Here is an 11540-nt window from a genome sequence, read left to right on the forward strand (position 1 = left end):
TACAACTACATGCTATCATAAGCACACACACTTGTACATACATGATTGAGTGGCAGGCAAAAACTGGGAACACCAAATAAAGTCTGCAATCTAGTTATCAGTATGGTACCAATGTCAGTTCCCTGGTTTTGATATTATACTACAGTCATATAAAATGGCACCATGGAAGCTAGGTAAAGGATTCATGGGATTCTGCGTATCATTTTTGCAACTTTCTCTGTGTCTATCATTATTTATTTATTTATATTTATTTATTTTTAACTTTATTAACATATTGAATTTAGTTCACATGTATATTTTTGTCTCCCCACCACTTCCATTTGTCTGACCACCACTTTTACTATGCCCTATGATAACATTCCATACATACTGAAAACCAAGCAAAGGGTGGAGCTTCATCTTGAAAACTAAACAGGCATTTTGGACAACACATTCATGGCAATGGAATCTGGACAACATTTATCAGACATGGTAGGGAAAGTTCTCATTCTGCTTTATAAAAAGGACTGCCAGATGTCAACTGTTACAGAAATGAAATAAGATGGAAAATTTTAACAAACTATTTGAACTATTTTCTTAAAGAGACTTCCTCTACTTCCACTGCCAGAGATCTTGAATAAACTCCTGATAAGTCATCTGGAAATAATTCTTCACATAATTGATGAACTTGGCTTCCAATTTGGGAAGAGAACAATCTTTTTCTATACTTGCTTGCATTTCTGCTTTAACATCTTCTACAGAACTAGGTTCTTTCAGTGTTCTAGGAGTTCTTTCCTTTTTTTTTTTTTTTTTAAGGATTCTTGACATTTGATCTTGTTGAAGGTTTCAAGTTTTACTTCCATTCTGGTTTGATTTTTGTGTATTTTTGGCTGTAGTATCTTATACAAATTTCTTTCTATTTTTTGTTTTGATTTGTTTGTTTTTTATTTTTTTCTTTAAGAGCTTTTGCCTGCTTTGAGGCTTATTTCCTTTTTTTTTTTAATTTCATTTTTGGCTGCATTTTTGGGTCTTTGTTGCTGTGTGTGGGCTTTTCTCTAGTTGTGGTGAGCGGGGGCTACTCTTCATTGTGGTGCATGGGCTTCTCAGTGCGGTGGCTTCTCTTGTTGCAGAGCACAGGCTCTAGGCATGTGGGCTTCAGTACTTGCAGCACATGGGCTCAGTAGTTGTAGCTTGCGGGCTCTAGAGCACAGGCTCAGTATTTGTGGCACGTGGGCTTAGCTGCTCCATGGTATGTGGGATCTTCCCAGACCAGGGATTGAACCCGTGTCCATTGCACTGGCAGGCAGATTCTTAACTGCTGCACCACCAGAGAAGTCCTATATAGATTTATCTACTGGAACTTTTATCTTTAGTTTCCTCATTGCCAAAATCAACATCATCATCATCTTTATCAGCAGCAAGTTTTACTTTTTCCTGTGGAAACTTGCTGTCACTTCCAGGGGCAGAAAGGTTTTCCAGATATACTTCAGAGTTTCACATCCTCCTCCTCTTCATCTTCTGAATCTGTATCTTCCTCAACAGGTACTAAATGTGTGCACTAATATGCACAGGCCCTGAACCACACTTCAACTGTAAGATCACAGGTGGTGTCATTTCAAAAGTCTCACTGGAAACTGTTGGCTATATAGACATTTTCAAAGTTGCCAATGTTACTTTAATTGGACAGCCTTCATAATTCACTGCCTCTGCCTCAACACTGTGCAATTCATCCTTTGCACCAGCCCCTAAACCTACAGTTCTTAAAGATAACTGGTGCTCATTTTCATCATCATCCACCTTAAAGTGATCATCTTTGTCAGCCTTCAGTTGACAACCAAAAAGATAGTTCTGAGACCTCAGGGTCCATGCCCATGTCCACTGAATTTTCCATGGCATTGGTGACCCATGCTTAGCTGGGAGAAGAGGTGGACAGAGATAAACAACTACTGTTCTGGAGAACAGCCATTATTTAAAAAAATTATGGTCATGTATTGTTATTTGTTATTTGTATTTTTTAAAATTTCATGCATTTATATTTAATTCCTTAGCTAGATTAGAGATTTGAGTATAGTGACAATGTCTTATAATTGTCCTAATTCAAGTCAGTATAATTCAATTCAATCAAGTTAAATTCAATTAATTTCAATAAACATTTGAGGGCCTATTAGACACAAAATTAATGTTTTATGTTCTCACCCTTAATATTATATTGACCATCCAGCATAGCACAGTAATGTGTACACGGCAAGATCTCAAAAAATGGTATCATTTGACTGGCCATATTAATTTTTATGGTAATGTGTCCATCCCTTATTTATATAAATGCTGCATTTTCTTTACTTTGTTTTCTTTCTCTGAAAAGATGAAATATATATGTTAGGAAAATATGTTTCCAAATTTTAAGCCATAAGAACTTAGGAAAACATTTATATACCTCATACATTTATTTCAGGTTTTAAGTTGCAAGTGTGTTTTAGTATATTATTTTACAGCAGAAGACATAATATATATTTATATTCTTATCTTGAAATCAGGACAAAAACAGCTTAGGCTACCAAATAAAATTCTTGGTCTTTTTAAAAAAATAATCACCAAGCTTAAATTTGTGGGGAGGAGGGCAATTTTCTTAATGTTTTCTACCTGGTTCAACATTCCCAGACAGCAATTACAAGCCAAATATTTCGGTAAATGAGAAATTCTTGTTTTCATGTACTGATTGGCTGTATGACACATGAAGGTTAATTGGGAGGCTTCTCGAGCTTATCTGGGTAATGATGAACAGCTGCAGTAGACTGCACTCTCCCCACCCCCGCCCCGCCCTTACATCATTTTGACCGAACAGTACCCAAACAAAACCTTGTGCGACTGTGCAACAGAAGCATCATTTAACTGCACTGCAAACCCTGGCTGCATTTGGACCCAGCAAGCAGCGTCACAGGAAGCCAGAGGGAAACAAAAATCTCCAGAGGAAATGTTCAAGTTAGCAGTGGTGTCACCCCCACCCCCGGGACCACTGCTGCTATAGGATTTGACTACTGGAGTTCCAGTGAATTGTGCTTAACTAGATCTCTATCCCACATGAATGAATGGTACCACCTACAGCAGAAATGCGCTTGCCTAATACAGAGGCACCAAGTAGCAGATTTTTGTATTCCCAACAGAAGAATATCATTGCTAATTTCAGTAGCAAAGAGAAAGGATGCCTCTGACTGCCTTGAAGAGCTTATAAAGTGCTTTACCTGTCTTATGACATCTTGAATAACAACAGCTAATATGTTTGAGCACTTACTATGGGCTAAGCATTGTATGAAGTGTTTCACATGTATCATCTCAGTTAACCCTCTCCATAATCCTAGGATATATCTACTAGGCATTTGTCACAGATGATGCCTAGAGCTCTTACGAAGCTTGTCTAGGGTCACAAAGCCACTAGGTGTTTGAGCCCAGACCTGAGTCCACGTCCATGCTTCCTAAGAGATTCATTCCTACCCTAATGGGTAGGTTAACAGAGAATGCTCTACAAGAAACTCATTGAGGGAAGGTTACTTTGTGAAGTAGTTGTTGGGACAGCAGATATTTTTCCAGTTTTCAGTTGGCCAGGTCACCAGAGTACTCTCTCTGGTTATTTATATTCATGTTTGGGATGACCTGCTCTTTGCTGTGTGGTATTGTGATGCTGCAGTGTTTGCTAGGGAGTTAAAGTTTTCAGCTAAAAACAATTTGCTTAGCAATAGAGAAAGAGTTTGTCAGTAATGCTTTAGATGGTAGATAGATGTGTGCCATTGGTGCCCCTCTTGCTGGCTTCTCCTCACCCAAGTCTCCTCTTCATCCAAGGCTCCTCTTCCCACACCCACCTCTTTCTTCTACACAGTCTAGTCCTGTCATGATCTTCATTTGGGGCTTTAAGGGGCTTAGTTAACAGTCTTTCATCCCACTGTCTATTTTAAAAATGATCCCTTTTACTTCTCTTATCTTTTCAGTCTATGACAGCAAGGAAGTGGAGTAATAGCTTAAGAGGGCAGGTTTAAAATCGGACAGACCCAGGTTCAAATGCCACTACTGGCACTTGTTGACACTTAGACACACATTTTGGTCAAGGCCTGAATTTCCCTGAGCCTCAGTTTCTTCCTCTGTGAAATGTGAGTAACAAAGACACAACATTTTGGATTGTTGTGAGATTCATTTAAAGCCCTAGTCTTGGTACAATGGAAGTGCTCAATTATTAGTCACAAATAACTGTCAACAACAATAAAAACGATTTAGCCCCACTCATTTCTAATCCATTGTACCTGCCCTTTCTCAGATTTGGAATTCCTTTCTTCTTCACTAATCTCTGAGCTTCCTTAGGCTCCACATACTTTTTAGCAACCACGAAGACCATGTGTATGTAGTTCTATGCAATTTCAAAACTTACATCACTATGTATTCTAGTTGCCAAGTACTGTAATAACCATTTAAAAATATTTTCCCTGATATATTATTTTGCACCTGTGTAAACCTAAGCAGCTGTGCTCAGCTATGTATAAATGTTTGCTTATGTGCTTCTGTTACATTTATTTATGTGATTCTGTCTACAGCCAGTTGCTCTATTAAGCGATAAACTCCTTAGGGCCAAGGACCTCTCTCCATACTTTTGCAACAGATCTGGGTATCCTCCCAAGAATAGATTTCAGGAAGGCTGAAACTTGAACATATAGTACTGCTTTAGTAAGATGTTAAGGACAAGTTTCCAAACATTGCGTTCTCATCACATTGCTTTATTTCTTAAAGCAATTTTAGCCATAGCCAGCGTCCTATGGAAATGTTCAACTTGAAGGCCTTCAGTTGGTGATTTTTCACATTTTAAAAATTAAAAGAACAAAGCTATAATTTGGGAAACAAGTTAACCAAGAAAAAGCAAGAAGAGTTTAGTAATTCTTACTTTCAAGAAAGCTTCAGATCATATTTCCTTTGACCAGTATAGTGATTGATATGCTGGATTAAGAAAATATCAAGTCATGGTGCCTAATAGTCAAAGAATCATTGCTGGACTTTTAAAGCACTCAACAGGTGCCTTGCTAGGAGCTTAGTTTGTCTTGTCTCATTCAGCCTCCCCAGCACTCCCATGAGATAGGTACCATGTTCCTCCCTGTTTCACATTCAAGGAAACTAAGGTTAAGAAAGATTTACCCGTTGTCCAGGATGCAGCTGCAAAGAAATGAAGCCAGGCCGTGTTAATCACTGAACTGTATTGCCTTCTTCAAAAGAGAAGGAGTTTTACAAAGGAGCTATAAAGATGATTCCAATATTCCTCTTTTTCTTCTTCCATAACACTACCCCTGCCTGGACCCCCACAAAGGGAAATGAAATTCTATTGAATATTAGTATATTCATGATTAAGCCTGCTGAGTGTATATAACTAATGACAACTGCAGGGGTTTTGGATGGTTTGCTAGGAAAATTAAAAAGAAAGAAAGAAAAAGAAAGAAAGAAAGGAAGGAAGGAAGGAAGGAAGGAAGGAAGAAAGAGAAAGAAAAGAAAAAGAAAACTCTCTCCCTAGTTGTTGACCTTCAAATGCTCCTGCTCTCCCATGGCCTGGCTCTCCCCTTCACTGCCTTAGTGAAGTATTTTAAGGGAGTGTTGTCCTGTCAGAGTGAAGCCACTAAGGAAAATGTCTCATTGCCTTTTGAGAGGACAAGCAGGAAACATCTTTTGCTTTCTTTCTCTTGTACCCTCATCCTCTTCTTTTCCCTCCTCAGCTCTATTCTTTTAGAATAAACAACAGTTAACTTCACCCAGGCGCTGGGTAACTTGAGCCCTCTCGAGCACTGTCTGAGAAAGCCGGCTCTCGGTACACACACCACATGCAGCTGCTTGGGGCCCTGCTCTTTGGCAGCCTCCCTATCCCCGTCTGCTCTCCCTGGATGTCAGGACCCAGCAATTACAGAGCTGGCCTCTGGGCCTGCACGTAAAGCATGCTTTCATAATAAAAACATCCAGTTGGTCTCTTCCAACTTCAAACATTCTGTGAGTCTCTCAGCCATGAGTTGTAGGAGATCCAAGAACCTCTCCCTGGAGTCAGGACTAGGCTGTGGCTTATTTGTGGAATTCCTACATTTGTTCTGTTTTACAACAAGAGAGAGTTTCCAGGTCATACCAACATGCTGTGTTCTGTCATGTGGTGGTGGAGAGCAGAGGAGGATGGATAGAAAGGGATGCCGATGATGCTTACACCTCAGCTCCTCAAATACCTGGGTTCTGACAGGGGTTCCGCTGCATTCATAGTGCATAGTTCTCCCAAACTGTATAATCTTCAGGCCACTTAATACCTGGATCCGGCCCTGGCTGAGTGACTTTTGAGGAATCGTTTAATCTACATCGTGTTTGACTAAGAAATTCAAGCCCTTGAAGGTCACATATGAGGAAGGTAGGGCAAATAATATGAATAACTAACATTTCTCGAGTCTTTTACGTGTAGTAGGTACTGTTTTGAGCATTTTTCTTATTCTAACTCCTCAACTTTCACAACAACTCTAAGCAGTAGGTCTATTATTAGACTGTTTTTAGGATGGGGATGTTGAGGTTGAATAACTTACCCGGGGCTCCGGCTCAGGCAGTACCAATCCAGAGCCTTTGCTGTTAGCCACTGTGCTATGCTGGTGTGAGCTGAGACTTTCTATCTTATTTCTGGTACTATTGATGTCCTTGTTCTTTGTCTTCAGTAAGTCAGTGAGTTTCTTTTTGCCTTAATCACCTCATCGGAAGATTTTATTTCTCTGATTTCCAAAGATGAGAATGGAATTACATGTTTCATATAGGAGACTGGAGTCAAAGAATTGGTAAAATGTTCTCTGATCAAAATCCAGAGACAGCAAGTGACTTGCCATTTGGCAGCAGAACTGGGGTTGGCACCCATGGCTCTATTTCTCACTCCTTACCAGGAAGGCCCTTCTTCAGAATACACTTACATTGTAACAAGTATAGAATATAGTATAGTATAGTAGTATAGTAAGTGCAGAGCATAGAGTAGAATTTCTATCTGTATTCAGTCAAAGTTTGATATAAATCAGTGTTCTTAATTTTAAAAATTAAAAAAATTCTTTTTATTTTAGTTGTAAATAATTGTATCTTTGTTCTCATCAAAAGTAATTCCACATCATTGTGTTACAGAAGGGAACAGTTAACTTCTGTGACTCACATTATTATTATCTTTAAAAAGAGCCATTTAATAAATAAACAGCCCATATTTCAGTTCAGTGTTGTTTATGTGTTCAATGCATTCTTCTATAAAATGTAGCATAAATAAAGTTGAAATTGTTTGTTTAGACAAATCTAAAACACTTACTCCCACATGAGCAATAAAATGTAGATTTTTTTTTTTGAGGCTTAGATTTTTCTCACAGTATTATAGTGGTTAACTGGAGTTCCATTCATGCTCAAGGTCATTATGTATCTGAAACCCTCAGGAAACACATTGTATTATTGTTCTTGAACCACTTGAACATTATAGATTGACTGAGTTTAAAAACCATATCATTTAAAAACCACATCAGAAAGTGGGACCTTCGGCTTGCCAGCGGCTCCCACTTAGGCGTGCACCGGGAAAGAATGATTTGAAAATGGGTGATGTTGAGAAGGGCAAGAAGATTTTTGTTCAGAAGTGTGCCCAGTGCCATACTGTGGAAAAGGGAGGCAAGCACAAGACTGGGCCAAATCTCCATGGTCTGTTTGGGCGAAAGACTTGTCAGTCTCTTGGATTCTCTCACACTGATGCCAGCAAGAACAAAGGCATCACCTGGGGAGAGGAGATGCTGATGGAGTATTTGGAGAATCCCAAGAAGTACATCCCTGGAACAAAAATGATCCCTGGAACAAAAATGATCTCTCCCTTGGCATTAAGAAGAAGGGAGAGAGGGCAGACTTGATAGTCTATCTCAAACAAGCTACTAATGAGTAATAGTTGGCCACTGCCTTATTTATTATGAAACAGATGTCTCAAGACTTTTTATGTGTACCATATTTAAATTGATCTCATACACTAGACTTCAGATCATGAATGGCTGATGTAATATTTCTGTTCTGATTTAAATAAGACTGGCTTGTGGCTAAATGAATATGGTCAGCTTTTTGAATTTTGGTAGCAATTCCAGTTCAATAAGTGCTATCACTGTTTTCCCCTTCTAAAGAGATGATTAAACTTGAATAAGAAATGTTAAACTTTTCAGGGAGATGGTGAATGCCTTCTCAAACCCTATAGGAGATTGGTTTTATATTTAGATTTCTATAACTGGTTATAATAATATATTTAAATATTGAGAAGATCCCTTCAGTGTCTTATAGAACAGAGAGCAAGATTCACCTATGTTTCAAGTTGTATTCATTTGCCTTTTAAGGCAAGGGCTGAAGATACACTGACAATGTCCACTTTATCTTTTTGGTCTTAAGTATGCCAATTTAATTAAAATATCTTCACTAAGTAAAAGGCATTTTAGTGTGGTTTATGTGTGGCATCAAATAAAGAATATTTAGCACTTCTCACATTTTGTAGGTGATCTTTAAGATCAGATGCTTTTAAAATTCACCATGGCAAGATATGTTAAGAAACTTTGCTCATGAATTCTTTACAAAGTCAGACTAAGTTATAATTCAGGATTGTCTTTTAAACAGGTATTCAGAAACACATCTGTAGAACCACAGTATATGTGTGTTTGGTAATGGTGCTTTTGCCAACTCAGAAGGGTTAAGATAGAGGAGCTATATCATTAGCACAGATTTGTAAATTATCTGATCATAAGGTGGGAGAATTAAAAACAAAGTCACAGATCAAAAAAAATAAAAAAAAATAAAAAAAAATAAAAACCATATCAAAAAGCACAAAGTTGTGTTATTATGGTTTTCTTCAAGGAATCCCAGAATTTCCAGCAGTAGCTTTAACTGTTATATAACAGCTTTTCCAAACAACATTTTATTTTATTTTAATTTTTTTCAGCTCTTTATTGGAATATAATTGCTTTACACTGTTGTGCCAGTTTCTGCTGTATAACAAAGTGAATCAGCTGCATTTATACATATATCCCCATATCCCCACCCTCCCTATCCCACCCCTCTAGGTCATCGAGTTGATCTTCCTGTGTTACGCAGCAGCTTTCCACTAACTATCTATTTAACATTTGGTAGTGTATATATGTCAATGCTACTCTCTCACTTCGTCCCAGCTTCTCTCTCCCTGCCCCCCCAACCCCCCCGCCCCATGTCCTCAAGTCCGTTCTTTACATCTGCATCCCAAACACCATTTTAAACAAGTAGCCTTCTTTATTATTTCTTCTTGCCTTCTCCCTGTGTGTATATAAACGGTGAAGACTCACAGTATTTTCTGTCAGCCCTGCTCTCACCTAACCCACACTAAGAATTTCCACTTTCTTCACATTTGGCAGTAACTCCTCACTAGGCCTTTGGGCTATAAGGGTAACTTAAAGGACAGGAGACCCACCTGGTTGTCGGACTTTGGAGAGCCTCTTCACCTCCAACCTTTGCCATGTCAGTGTCCCAAGTCCTAATAGGGAGAGAAAGAAAGGAAACAATGCTTCTCATCTGCCCTAAGTTCTTTCCAAGATACCACTCTATGATTCTGCTTTTTTTCACCTTCACATTCTTGGCAGAGGAGTTGACACGTGTTACTTCAATGTCCTCGCCTCCTTCGGTCCTTGGAAACCTCCTCATCTTTATGACCACAGTGCTGGCACAGTTGACCACTCCATTCTCTGAACTCTTCACACATTACTTTCTAGATACAACTGGCCTTTGGTTCTCTTCTTAGCTCTTGGACCACTTTTCCCTTTCTTCTCTTTCCTTTGCTGATTCCTCTTCCTTTGACCAAATATTAAATGCTATCTAAATTTCCAACTGTATTTGTTGTTCTTTTCTTAAGCTTTACCTGATTGATTTCATCGACTCTCTTGGCATGAACTCCAATATTTTCTCTGCAAGTTCTGCCTCCAGCTTGATTCTCTTATCTGAGCACCAAATACAAACTTCCAACTGATCTTTGAATTGCTTCAGCTGGAAGACCTGAAGCATCTCAAACTCAATACATGTAAAAATAAACTATCATCTTCTCTGTAAAACCCATCCTTCTCTGTGTTCTTTATGGACATTGGTAAATGTCATCACTGCTAATAGGTCCATTCCATCTTAAAATGTCAGAGTTCTTCAACTCCTCTCTCTGCCTCACTCCAAATATCCAATCACTTTCTATAATCCTGGCAGTGCTATCTTGAATGCCTCTCAAATCCAGCTATTCTCATTGTTACTCTAAATATGTCACATATCATCTCTCAGTCTAGATAATTCTATCTGCCTAAGTAGTGTTTCTGATTTCAATATCTCCTTCTTTCCTTTCACCATCCCTGTATTCTCTCCATGCCACCAGAGTGGCCTTTATGACATGAATGCTTCTATCTATAAATTTATAATTCCTTAAGGATCCATAATGTTAGATTAAAAAAAGTCATACAAAAGAATATAAGGAATAATTTCAATATTAGTAAAAATAACACACATACACACAGTCCACCAGAATGTAGGCTGTGGTTATCTTGTTATTGCTGAGTCATAGTATTGGGATGAGTTGTATTTTCTTCTTTTTGCTTGCTCTTATCGCTACACTGAGAATATGTTACTTGTATAACAAGGCAAAAATGTTATTTAAAAACAAACTGATGGAGTAAAAAGGAGCTGACCTAAGTAACTTTGGAAAATAGTGTTTTTACCAGGCGTTATAAAGCTAAAAATGAAAAGAACTATACATGAACACTGTACTCTTGTTGGTAAATTCATTTTTTACAGGGTTATGGGTTGGCAGTTTTGAAACTATTTTACAAGTATACAAGGAATAAACAAATATGTAAATTGCAGATAACGGGAGTCAGGTTTCTCACTGTAAGGGATAGAAGTTACAAATAAGCAAGTGGGGAAGGCTGAAATAAACCTGGTGGTAGAAGATTAGAGTTGGAAACATCAGTACAAATGCATGTTTAGTTTAATAATTGAACAGATAGATGGATACAAAACAATTATTGATACGTGTGTGTGTGTGTGTGTGTGTGTATATGTGTGTACAAGTGTTAGTGCACATGTATATATTTCCTAGCTTTGGCCTTTGACAGGGCTGAGAAGCAGTGAAACAAGCACACCAGCACCTAGACTTGTTTTCCAGAAGTCATTTTCTAACCCTAGGAACCAAAGCTCCTTGGAGAAATCTCTGATTCTAGTCCTGGGTCACAGAAAATCAAAGATGAGCCTGGAGAACTTGTAGTACCAGAAAGAGAGGAAATGCATTAAAAAAAAAGAGAGAGAATATGAAAAGGACACAGGAACCAACTTGAAAGAGCTTGAAATGGCCAAAGGTGGAACAATTTGAGAAGAAAGAGAGAGAGAGAGAGAGAATTGAAATGTAACCCAAAGAATTTTTTAAAAATACCTACTTTCATACTAATATAAATAAATAAATGGTTGAATAAATAAATAAATGAATAAATAAATAAATAAATAGGGGAGAAAGGGCAAATCTTTCTTACAGAAGA

The 11540-nt window shown here is 38.1% G+C and overlaps 2 pseudogenes; one reads left to right on the plus strand and one right to left on the minus strand.

The window, feature by feature from the left end:
• Positions 1-576: 576 nt before the first annotated feature.
• Positions 577-1870, minus strand: LOC130855601 (nucleophosmin-like; annotated as a pseudogene).
• A 5707-nt stretch (positions 1871-7577) lies between these two features.
• On the plus strand, positions 7578-7915 carry LOC130855598 (cytochrome c-like; annotated as a pseudogene).
• The last annotated feature ends 3625 nt before the right edge of the window (positions 7916-11540 follow it).

The sequence above is a fragment of the Hippopotamus amphibius genome, chromosome 6 (assembly GCF_030028045.1).
Source record: "Hippopotamus amphibius kiboko isolate mHipAmp2 chromosome 6, mHipAmp2.hap2, whole genome shotgun sequence".
NCBI lineage: Eukaryota > Metazoa > Chordata > Mammalia > Artiodactyla > Hippopotamidae > Hippopotamus > Hippopotamus amphibius.